Source organism: Rhinolophus hipposideros (assembly GCF_964194185.1).
Source record: "Rhinolophus hipposideros genome assembly, chromosome: 3".
NCBI classification, from domain to species: domain Eukaryota; kingdom Metazoa; phylum Chordata; class Mammalia; order Chiroptera; family Rhinolophidae; genus Rhinolophus; species Rhinolophus hipposideros.
In genome coordinates this window covers 7,218,499-7,231,188 of record NC_138049.1, presented here as the reverse complement: position 1 = coordinate 7,231,188, position 12,690 = coordinate 7,218,499, and the positions used below count along the sequence as shown (strand labels likewise).

The 12,690-nt window shown below is 40.9% G+C and overlaps 1 pseudogene across 1 annotated transcript; it reads left to right on the top strand.

The window, feature by feature from the left end:
- Positions 1 to 9,764: 9,764 nt before the first annotated feature.
- LOC308496210 (mitochondrial pyruvate carrier 2-like) lies at positions 9,765 to 10,208 on the top strand (annotated as a pseudogene). Its single transcript has one exon. The product of its transcript is annotated as a mitochondrial pyruvate carrier 2-like (transcript).
- Positions 10,209 to 12,690: the final 2,482 nt, after the last annotated feature.

Genomic DNA, 12,690 nt, shown 5'->3' with positions numbered 1-12,690 from the left:
CTGTGGGACGTACTGAGATGCCCATAGCCCTCCAATGATCAGGGCCTGGTCACTCACTACTGCCCCCAACAGTTGAGTTGGATGCTTACCAAGAGTCAGAGGTACGTGTCTCCCAAACAGATTTATGCCTAGTTTTACTTGTTACTGAAATTGTGTCATCTAAGTAAGAAATGAGTTTGAAAAAAGTTATTTTAACAAATACTAAATGGAATGCTTTGTAAAGTCTCCATAAAGGCGAGCCACTAAAAATAATCATGTTCAATTAGATGTGGGCAAAAGAAATATATAAAATCGGAAAAATAATTAAACAATTAGAGGATCAGCTTGCTTTGCTGGTGTCTTTAAGGTCCCACTTCACTTCAGAGAATTGAAAATGGAAATCACAGATAATGCATTATGAGTGTGATGATGGTAGATCCAGACATTTTCTGGCTCTTCATCTCAAAAGTATTGAATGAATATATATTTGCATGGTTTAAGTTAAAATGCATTGTTTCAGGTAAGTATGTGACATTTTATTCTGACTCCAACCTTTTTAATCACATGGAAAAAAAAGACGTCGTCTCTTAGTGCTAAATGAAGAACAAATACGTATCTCTGTGAGCACACCCTGGAAGCTGTTTAAATGTCTGGTCTGTGCTAGCACACAAAACTCTTGGCTGTATAAATTCTGGGGTCTGTGGTGTCTCAGATCAGTCTGAGCTGTCTTTCCACTTGGGCCACAGCACTCATATGCAGACCACTGCTACTCCGTCTTTTTTTTTTTTTTTTTACCAGCTTTATTGAGGTATAGTTGACAAAACCATGAGAGAGTGGAAAAAACATAAATGGCTGGTCTTTGGATGTAACGTCTATTTTTGTTAAAATTTGACTTTCCATTGGCCTACTTTTCTTTTAGTTTCAGCGTAACCTTTTCAAGTCCAAAGGGGTGATTTGGTTTTCTCTTAAGGTTCCCTGGAGCACAATTGTAGTCTCCCAGTTGTTAGACTGAACTCTGTGACAAACCCTCGGTGACAGAGTGGTCTCCAAAACCAGGAGACAAAGAGTCCACTTCAAATAACTCAGGCAAGACAACAGTAGTCAAAGTAAGATCCCCCCGCAGGCACCCCCACAAGCCATTACCATGGACAGTGACCCCACACTTCCTCCCTCCTGCAGCTCAAGCCCTGGGAAAGTCAGAAACCAAAGGATGTAAGAAGAAGGCAGGAAGGTAGGAGCTGCCAACCAACCCCCCATCGTTTTCTCCCACCTCAGGCTGCACTGAAGCGGGAGACGTCCCAATTTTAAATCAGAGTCAGAGTTTTATTACTTAGGACTGGGCTTTTAAGACTGAGCCTGCCTTCTGACTTAAAAGAGATTATATGACCTTTTATTACTTAAAAAATTTTTTTTTAAAAAGTCATGGGACCAGCATTTTGGGCCGGGGGCAAAGAAAAAACAAGCCCACCAGGCCAGTGTAATGACAGTGCGTGACAAAAGGGAAGTCAGGTTGTGATCACATCCCATGATGGATGAATCACTGTTACTTAATGTACTATAACACATCAACACTATATTTACCAGAAATTCTTCCTTATTTCTGGTATCTGAATGGAATGCCACCAGGTTTCCAGCACTAATTTGTTTGTTTTTTTTTCCCCTATGAGTCTGTTTCACGGGTCAGTTCACTGGGGATTTTAGAGCTTATGCCATCATCTTGTGTAAGGGCACCCAACCCCAATCAGAACAAATGTGACTTTTAAAATTAGAAAGTAGTAAGCAAAGTTATAACGTTGGTTCTTGTGGACATTTTATGGTTTCCTGGGTTGTTTTCAAACATTTCTTGAAATTCTTTTAGAAGAGTGTTAAGAGGAACACTAGCTGCTTTGACAGAAAAATTCCCACTTCTCCAGAGTTTCCATTCCCATCACAGTCCAGCGTGCATGTTCCCTGCCTTTCCGTCCATCAGCTGGCAGGTAGGAAAAGAATGAGAAACTTTGTTTTGGGCCCAGCCTGGAAAGCCATACACCCCATCTGCTTACATACTATTATCTGGAACTCAGCCATGTGGCCACATCTGACTGCAAGAGAAGCGGGACCATGTAGCTCACCTCTCTGACCAGGAAGAAGGAAAACTGGGCTTGGTGAGTATTTAACAAGTCCAGTAAAAAAAAAAAAAAAAAAAAATCTGTATTTAGGGATTCTATAACTGGTAATGTAATAAATGTTAAAATGCAAATTAATATTCACAGGATACCAAGAAATGTGATGACATAAGTCTATTAGTCATGTAGGGCAAGAAAATTTTTCTTCTGCTCATCTAGGGTCTTTTGGCTGGTCTAATACAAAAATTGACCTAACACAAATTAACAGGAGAAAAAAAATATAATTTCATACACATGCGAGCCCAAAGGATATGCGAGTCAAGATCAAGGCAGGCAGTCGAGGCTCATATGCCATCCTGAGCTAAGGAATGGGGCTTCCGTGGGGAGGAGGGTAATTCACAGCATGATAAGAAGAGACGTTTGGTAATTAGATGATTGCCCTGCCATACAGATAGGCTTTTCAGATAAAAAGTTGTCTCTGGTAATAGCTCTTTCTGGGCCAGGCCTCCTCTCTAAATTCTTTTAGGTAGTAGATAAGGGAGAGGTAAAGGTTTTTCTCGAGTCTGCTGCACCTTGATTGACTTTAGCTCAGAATAATCTACATGCCAAAGTGGCACATTTTGGGGTGGCATATTCTGTTCCCCTTCAGTCACTTTCTAAAGAATTTAGAAACACAATAAATGCAAACTTTAGCTAGATGCCTAAATGGCCAACTGGTGAGTATGATGAATATTTGGTCAAAGACAAATAGCATCATTACAGAATGAACTTTAGAAATTCAAGAATAAATCTGAAGCTTTAGTCAAAATAAATAAAATTATTCTCTTATTACAGCATTTAGTAGTAGTAGTTTGGATTTAAATTAATTTTAAACATGAGGTTATAATAATTTCTCAGCACGTCAGCTGCTAGGTTACCACTGAGGTCATTACTGTCCCTCATGATGTGACTCCAGCTTTCCCAAAGGCCAAGGCTGAAGCCACACACGTAGTGAATTTTGGAAAATACTTAGGTCAAAGCCATACCGTGGTTTATCCTTTATAAAAGCATTAAATATTTATTATCTCTTTAATGCCTTCTAGAAAGATTCCTACACAGAACAAGCACGTTTGTCTGCTGGCAATTAAGCTGTATATCTTGCTCATTCCTTATTTTCAATGTCTGAGGCCCTGGAACACTTCCTGGCCCTCGCCAGAACCTTCTAGGGGCTGGATCCCCTTCTCTGTGGCTGGGCTTCCTCCTGGAGTCTTGGATATAACTAGCCAAGACCACCACGGCCCCACCTCTATCTGCTGGGTCCTGCTCAGGGAAAGCGTCTCTGGAAACTTTTGTTTGCCTAAACACACCTGAGTTTTCCATGCCTGCTGGACATAGCCTTGGACAGCCTGGTTTTCCTCATTAAGAAAGACTGGGTGGTCACCGCAGCCCATTTTAGCTTGCTTCCTACCCAGACCAGCCCTCATTACATTTGGTTATTCCTCTTTCGGGGCGGAAGTGCTATTCAAACTTCTTGGATCTTTTGGCTATATGGAGCATTTAGTTCCTAAGAACACGACAAAATCCCCTGCCCCTGCGTCTTAGCTTTCTCCCACCGAGAGGGAGACTTGTTATTCAGCTCAAGGGTCTACGGGTACAACATAAGGATATCACAAATAGGGACACTTATGTTTATCATAACATCAGTCTGATGAGATGAAACATCCTTTAAGTCACATTCTCTGCAGCAGTTGTACCATTATTTTGCTAAAGGTTTCTAGTATTGCATGTGTCCCCAAGGGAAGCCTGTCGCGTATGTTTGAGACTAGACTGTGAAATAAATTTAACTCATCCAGTTAAACTCATCCAGTAAAGTTGAGGCTTTACCCCATCTCATCTGCTGTCATTTAACTTCTCTGTGCCTCAGCTGTCCCACTCGTCAAATAGGACCAATACAAGCCCTTACTTCCTTAGACGCCTGGTTGTGAGAACTAATAAAACAACACAGGTAAGTTATCCAGCAAAGTGTTAGCCATCATTTCCCATCTCTCCTTCTGTCTACACCTTTCTCCATATTCTTTGTCTCTAGAAACCCAGTGAGACCTCAGATTTCCCTGAGTCCCCACTAGGTGACACGTCTTTAGATTTTTCCCTCCTCAAGAGGGATGAGCCCAGCTTTGATCTGGAACATTCTAGCACATTCCATTTGGGCTTCATCGGTCCATTCTGCTTACTGTACACCAGCCTCCCGGCCTTGGCTGGGGCTGGGTAGTAATCTTCCAAGAGCCCGTTTTGTCTTAGATTTGACTCAGGGCTTGGAAGCACAGCATTTACATTTTTTTGTTTTTGTTCCATCACTAGATGGTGCTCTTTCCCAGAGTCCTACAAAGTGCTTCCTGTTTTGCAATTTGTTGTAAAGGTGTACCAAATGACTCTGATTCAGGGTGCCCAGGTTGTAAGATAACCGTGCCCTGGTGTCACCCTGATTCACCACCTCCTGGGTCACCGGTGCTTTGACCAAAAGCCTGTGTCGGCTAAACAGAGTGGTTGCTGCCCAAACTTTTCTCTCTTGCTGGGCTGCCCCTTCCTGGGTCCTTTGGTTACAGGAACTAGACTTTTGTTGGGGCGCATGTTTTGTCTACGCATGTTTGTATTTCCAGATTGCCCACTTCTTGGGTTTACGAAGCAAAAAGAAAGCCCAGAGAACTCACCTCATGTCATCCTTGGGTCCTTAGCCAGTGTGCCTCCTTGTACTTTTTTCATAGGAAATGTCCAGGATTTCTAGATGTGCTATGTGAGAGGAATTCCATTTCCCCAGAATTAGAAACCTCCTAGAATTGTAATAGGAGCAGGCTTGCTTGCTGTGTGGAAGAAGGTTTTGATGGGTGGCAGGGGACCAACTAGAAGACTGTTGCAGTGGCCCATGGGAAAAAAATGAAGATCTGGATGTGGCTGGTAGCACTGGACACAGAAGAGTGGGACAAAGAAAATATTTAGGAGGTTAGTAAAGGCAAAAAAGAGCAATGAACATAAGTGTTGTGTTGTTCCTCACAGATGTCTCTAGCAGGTGGTCAGCATGTTCAATAGAAGAACTGCCTGAAGCCCAGTGCTCTTCTCTGGTGGAAGTACAGACCTGCAATTTGTCCAGGGTGAAACAGGCACATGGCTTTTAGATGGACTGTCTCCTGAGCTCATGGGTCTTTAACTTATGGGGAATAAAGAGCTGTCCATTTTAAAAATTAGAAGAGTGTTTGACCCAGTAGAATTCACTTGTTGCACCCATAGGTTAAACACATTTAGCAAGCCTCAGAGGCAAACAGAATAGTATTTTGAAAAATTCTAAAAACAAGATTGTCCAAGCCCCTTACCTTTTTAATGTAGCTAGGTCTTTGGTTTTCTGGACGTGAATAATCGTATTTAAATATTTGCTTTATCATATTGATGACAAATGAGCGATGTGATCATAATATAATGCAAAAACAATAAAGCAAAATGCCACAAGGAGAACAATTATTTTTGATTCATGGGTTCAGTAAAGGAAACCAATTCATATACTGAGACTTCAAATATTCAACTATCTGCAGGTGAATGCTTTATTACTTATTTTTTTCCTGAGAAAAACATAGCTTTGCTGATACTTTTCCATTTTCTTTAACTTGTTTATCTTGTAAATACTCTTTTTGCTCTAACTGTATAAGTCGGAATGTGTTTGGCCATGGCTAACAAGAATCCTGATAGGCAGTAGTTTAAAATATAAGGACATTTCTATTTTACCTCATAAAAAGCCAAATGACTGGCAGTCCCAGGGTTAGTTTGGAAGCTTAACAGTGTCACCCAGGATTAGGAATTTCCACTTTCTACTCTGCTTTCTCAGCAGGCTGGTTTCTGTTTTCCCACTTGGTGCCTCATGATCATGTTTCTATAGATGTAAGCATCACCACCTCTCCTCCCCTGTTAAGAGACAAGAAGGAAGAGAGGGGGAACAAAACGCTTTCTCCTCACACACATCTCTCTTATCAGAGAAGAAAATCTTTCTCAGAAACCCCACAAGATTTCCTCTGGTCCTAGCCAGAACTGGTCAACTGGCCAATTCTGTCTGGAAGAATGAACATCAGTATTTGGTAAAGAAGATCCTAGTACCCAGAATTGACCAGGGGATCTCATCAGAGGCATCCTGACAATCCAGGAGTTTTGGAAATATAGAGAGGGTACTTTCAGTTGTCATACAGATAGAGAGGTGTTATTGGCATTTCGTGGGTAGGTCTAGAGATGCTAAATGTCCTAAAATGCACAGAACACTTCTACACACAAAAAAAATTCATCCTACACCAAATACTAATACCACTCCTGTTAAGAAACACTGGTTTAGAGCAGCCATGATTTATCCCCTGGGCTTGTTACCAAATTCAGTTTCGGCTGCTAGCCACTCATAAGCCAATGATCGAGAGACATTGGAGGAGAGAGGGTTGGTGGAGAGAAAAGTAGGTTTATTCAAAATGTCAGCATTCTCAGAAGATGGCGAGCTATTGTCTCCAAGACCAAGTTCCCTATTCCTAGAACAGTCAGGGGGTTTTATAGGTACACAAGAAGAAGCAGAACAAAAGGGGAGTCAGTCATGCGACTCCTTGGTTCTGACATCCAGGAGAAGTCTTCTGGAGTCCAGTTTGTTCTGCAATGGTTGTCTCGAACCTGGTCTTAGGGGTGATTCATATGTCATCTGGCAGAAAATCGCAGCCCAGAATTGCAGCTGGGTTGCTGGTGTCCAGGATGGCTGAGGGAGGGCTAACTTAATTTCTTTCAAGTCAGTGTTTTGGCCATTAACCAGATTAACAAGGTATGCATGTAGCCTCGAGAAAACAGTGTTTGAATCAGGTAAGAGGGAAAGGAAAAATAAAAAAATAAAAATAAACTAAATTGTTAAATCCTGGAAAGTACACCATCAATCACCCTTATAGGCTAAAGATATTATGACTCAAATACAATCATGGGACCATCAGCAAGAAGAGGAACATGGCTCCAACAATGTACCATGGTACCCTGGTGGAAGCTAGAAGGAGCACAGCAACGCTTAGTCATGCTGGCATACCTAAACCTTTTCAGAAAGTGCTGAATGGCTGACAAGGAAATAACTACAGAAATTAAGAAAGAGAAAATGTCTCCAAGGACTGCCTCTAGTTTTCTAATGAAGGGATTTCCCAGTAACTGGACAAGCCTATTTCCAAGAAGTGATTCTGAGCTCCCCACACCTCTATTATCTCTGTTCCCTGCCCCCACCAAGGATTGGGAATGATTAAACCCAACTGTATACTCACATTTGGGGGATAAAGTCTCCTTTGTAGACCCTGTACTTAGTACAATGTGGCAGGTCTTTGGTAAATGTTTCTTGGGTATATGACAAAAACATTGATTCAAAACAATACAGGGAAACAAAGCCTAGAAAATTGTTCAGCATTATGTTCAAGGATATAGGTACAATGAAATCGCAATTTTACAATAGTATTAGTAAGTTATGATAGAAATCTAATTATATTATTTTAAAAATATTTTTTTAGAATGCCAGTGGAGTTCTTTGTGGTCTGCAAAGAAAATGAAAACTAGACAGCTAGATGGAATGTCCAGAGAGCACCGAGCCAAGTTTGGGCCCAGCAAATGAAACTTATTGTTATTCTTACTGCCTGGCAACTTAGGATGCTCTAGATCTAAGTATGCTTACAATTACAGCCCCCCAAATGCTTAAAGAATAATTTAGTAAGTGCTACCTTACAAATAGTACATTTGATGATTAAAATAATGTATCACCTGCTCATGGAGAAATTATTTAATTGAATAATTTAATGAAAAATAATTAAATAATCGAATAAAAAAGAAAATGAAGACAAAACATCATTAACTTTAATTACGGTTCAAAATGTTAAATGTTAACAATCTGAATGATTAGGTACATTGGGTTGGCATATTGCATTGCAGCTCACAGAAAAATTCTGTAAGAAAGTCAGTGTAAAACACAGTGGCTGAGAGAGAAAGAGAAAACTAGTCTACAAAGTTTGGTTTAGCTCCAGTATCTGTAAAACCACAAAGCTCTATGTTTGACACATAATAACTAATAACCTCTCTAAAGCGAGTTGCTAATTAGGAGATAACCTGGTGAGGAAGAGTGGAAACAGCACTGCAGGTCAGAAAGAATGGACTGAGCAAAGATATGAGCTCCTGGGAGAGCATGATATGCTCAGGGTCACACCAGCTGAGCTCAGGGGGGTGTCCATGAATCACCACCAACTTCATTTTTTTCCCAAGTTTTTTGTTGTTGTTGGGGAAGGGGAACAGGACTTTAGTGGGGAACAGTGTGTACTTCCAGAACGTTCTTCCAAGTCAAGTTGTTATCCTTTCAATCTTAGTTGTGGAGGGTGCTGTTCAGCTTCAAGTTGTTGTCCTTTCAGTCTTAGTTGTGGAGGGCGCAGCTCAGCTCCCGGTCCAGTTGCCATTGCTAGTTGCAGGGAGTGCAGCCCACCATCCCTTGCGGGAGTCAAACCGGCAACCTTGTGGTTGAGAGGACACGCTCCAACCAACTGAGACATTAGGGAGCTCAGCTGCAGCTCAGCTCAAAGTGCTGTGTTCAATCTTAGTTGCAGGGGGCGCAGCCCACCATCTCTTGTGGGACTCAAGGAATTGAACTGGCAACCTTGTGGTTGAGAGCCCACTGGCCCATGTGGGAATCGAACCGGCAGCCTTCGGAGTTAGGAGCATGGAGCTCCAACCGCCTGAGTCACCAGGCCGGCCCAACCACCAACTTCTTTAACAGCCAATTCTGCCCATGTTAAGGACCCCTGGACTTTTTGACTGCCAGTGACAAAGGCCAGACTTACTGCAAATGACTTTTTCTTTCTTTCTCTCGTCTCCCTATTAATACTTTATCAGGTGGTCCCTATATCGAAGTATTAGGTTGGTGCAAAAGTAATTGTGGTTTAAAAGGTTAAGAACAATTGCAAACACCACAATTACTTCTGCACCAACCTAATAGTAGGAATATAGGTTTTAGGCTAAGTAGTAGGCTGATGGGAAAGAAATGGCCGATTTACTTAACATCTATCTAACTTGATAGCACGTGCTACTTAAAACAGAATGGGCAAGTAACTTTCATCATACTTTGGTATCTTATTTAAAAGTGTAGCTTGAGCTGGCATGGCTACTGGCACTGAGGGCTGTGCTAGGCCTGACTCAGGTGCTCGAGAAATATTTATTGTTGATAGTTTCATAAAGTTTGGTGTGGAGAATTATTAGTTTTGCTAGTATTGTTAGATATACACTACTATGCTTTCTCCTATATTTTCTGTAAATTGGAGGTTGTCCCACTATTTCAGATTGTAAATTTGTTTGGTCAGGAGGTGACCACCAGATGGCTCCACTATACAAGTGTGTTCTTTTACAATTAGATAAATAACCTGTGGGGTGACATTTTGGTGCCACATGAATACTCACCTTTCTCAGCAATCTGACATCTAAAGGTTTTTAAGTTCATTCATAATCCTTGCCTGAATTGTCTTTAGAATTTGCATAAGTCATTTTCTAATTAAATCATTTATTCTACATTTGCCAGCACCCTATTGTAAAGATTTTTTCCTCATCAACCAGGTATGAACAATTCTCCCTTTTTAAAAAAGGGAGCGCAAGGAAAAGTGACGAGTTGCCCTTCGTAGTCAGCCAGGAATGAGTATGCGGCCAACCTCCTGCCTGGCCGGCCACCATCACTCGTCCTCAGAAATGTCAGCTGCGGTGTCCGGGGGCCTGAGGGCCAACCTACCACTAGGTCCTCAATAAAGTGGAGCTCATGCTGCCTGAGAAACTGAGGCCATTATACTACCACCCGGCAGGTCCCAAAACAGTTTTTTTCTGGGCTCCAATTATGAAATGGGGGTTGGTGTGTGCTGGATTGGCTGACATGGCCAGACCTGCGGAAAAACGCAGCACAGCTCAATCTGCTGTTCTGATGGCTACAGGGCTTATTTGGTCAAGATACTTGTCATTATTCCAAAACACTGGAGTCTGTTTGCTGTTAATTTCTTCGTTGGGGCAGCAGGAGCCTCCCAGCTCTTTCGTATTTGGAGATATAACCAGAACTACAAGCTAAAGCAAACAAGTAAGAGCTCTTGATTATTCGAACAACCTAGATGTGAATATAACAGCTGGGACTCGGTTTGATTAATTATTTGCTTATTGGTAAGGTGATTCTAACCGTGCTCTTGACTGGAAGGCATAAAAAAAATCTAAGTTAACTGGGAGCTAATACTTGATTCAGCAGAAAAACAAAGCAAATTTTTAATTAGTGTCTCTTTACACATGACTTAAGGAACGTATTTATGGATATTAGTAACATTTTTTTCCTACTGTTTGCCCATAAGAAATCATACTTGCTCATATAAACAAACAAAAAGGCAGCGCAAATACTGTTTTTCCCTTTGACAATTAATTTTCAGAGTTAGAAGTTGGTGTAAGTCATTTCCAATGATGGAAAAATAGTCTGCTGCCCCCTTTCTCTCACATCAAGTATAACTATAGAGATACAGATTTTTATCTATTCAGTATTTACGATCAATTGTAGTCATTTTCTTTTTAATGCTAAAATTGCCCTAATCTTGGCCTGTGGTAGACCCTTTAGACTGGCTTGTCTTTTTAAAATTTACTTTTGCAGACTGAATATACAAATGACATGAGACAACCACCTATGAAGATAGAAGTCTGACCCACCACCTGCAGCAAAGTGCTCAGGAAACTGACCCCCCCTGATCTACAGTAACCAGCCCAGAAAGCCACCCTCCTATAAGTCAAACTTGGAGAAAGGCAGACTGCTATCTCTAGTATTCCAGGTAGTTAAAGGAATCTTCTATAAAAATCCGCTCAAAATGGCCAGGACTTGATTAATAACTGACAGCATCCCTAATTTTTGTCCCTGCTTCCAACTCAGGACCAATCAGAGAAAGTAATACACGCACCCCTAACCTATCACATGACGCCCCACCTCCAGTCAGCTACCTCCAGCTTCCCCAAGCCAACGACCTCCACCCATCAGGTCACACCTGGAGCCGCCCCTTTCTTCACTAAGGAGCTCTCCCCTCCTCTGCCCACCTTTGCAGCTCTGCCAAATGCAAACAATGAAGGCTGACTCCCTTGCTACAGCAAACTCTGAATACACAGCCTTTGTTTTTCTCATTTTGTTGGTCTTCGTTCATTTCCACAATTTATTGAGGGATAATTTACATACATATGAGGGTATAATTTTTATGAGGTACAATTTACATTAAGTGCACCCATTTTTAGTGGTACCGTTTAATGAATTTTGACAAACATACATACCTGGCCAACCATCACCCTCATCATGATGTAGAATATTTTCATCACCCCAAAGTCTCCCCATGTTCCTTTCCAGTCGATTCCTGCTCCTTTTCCCTCCTAGCCAAGCATGGATTTGGCTTCTATCCCTATAGGTTAGTTTTGCCTATTCTCCTAAGTCCTGTTGACATATCTCCATTAGCCTAAACACTTCCTTTGCATTCAGGAACAACAAATTATCTGATTTATCTTGTAATTCCCCTGCCCCATAACGAATCAGCCTTCTCCAAGGTGCTCTGGATCTATTTAGTGGGAAATGGAATTGGAATTAGTGGGAAGTGAAAATGGAATTTTGGAACACGATCTAGTTGGCAGATGTGCTCATTGATACTGTAAGGTGACCAGCCATTCTGGTTGGTTCCAGTTTTAACACTGAAAGTCCAGCATCCCAGGAAATCCCTTCAGTCCCCGGCAAACTGGGACAATTGGTCAACCTAGTGCTTCTAGGCCCTTTCAGTGCTTAGATGTAGGAAATTTCTTTTAAAAATCATGTGCTCAAATTCCTATTTCTGATTTAAACGCAATACAGGTTTTTTTCTGAACTTCCTTGATCTTATATTTGTCTCATTTTCTCTTACACTGAAAGTTTTGTACATTATAACATTAAAATATTTGTTATCCCACAATAGAAATAGGTTCAAAACCACAGCAACAATATTACCAGTAATTATAAACCACTGAGTGAAGCTGAAGATTCCTCTATAGTTCTTTTTCATGAACTGGGGAATAATTCTTTTCTCTGTTTAACAACATAGTTATGTTACCAATTTGACCTAATTCAATTTGCCTTAAACTTTGTGTTTATACTTGTTTCCTTCTTTATTTACTTTTTTGGCTATGTAAAACTTTAAAAGTTCAAAGCCAGAGAAGGTTTGCTTCTTCTATTTCTTTTCCCTCCACCCTTCCCCACCACCCTCTATAGATAATCATTTACATTCCTATGACATCCTTCAAATTTTCCATATAACCTGGGACTTACTGCAAAGCAACACAAAAATATTATCCTTGTTCTTTTTTTTATGGCTGCACTGTATTCCTCTATAATCCAACCAGTTTCCTATTAATGGAAATTGAGTTATTTCCAAACGTTTGTTATGACAAATAACACTGCAATAAATACCTCGCCTACATTTTGTTTCTATTTGTGAAGGTGAAGATTAGGGTTAGAAGTGGAATTTGGAGATACATGAATAAATGCATACAGAATTTTGGTACTCCATATAGGGCTCCAATCATTTTCCTATTC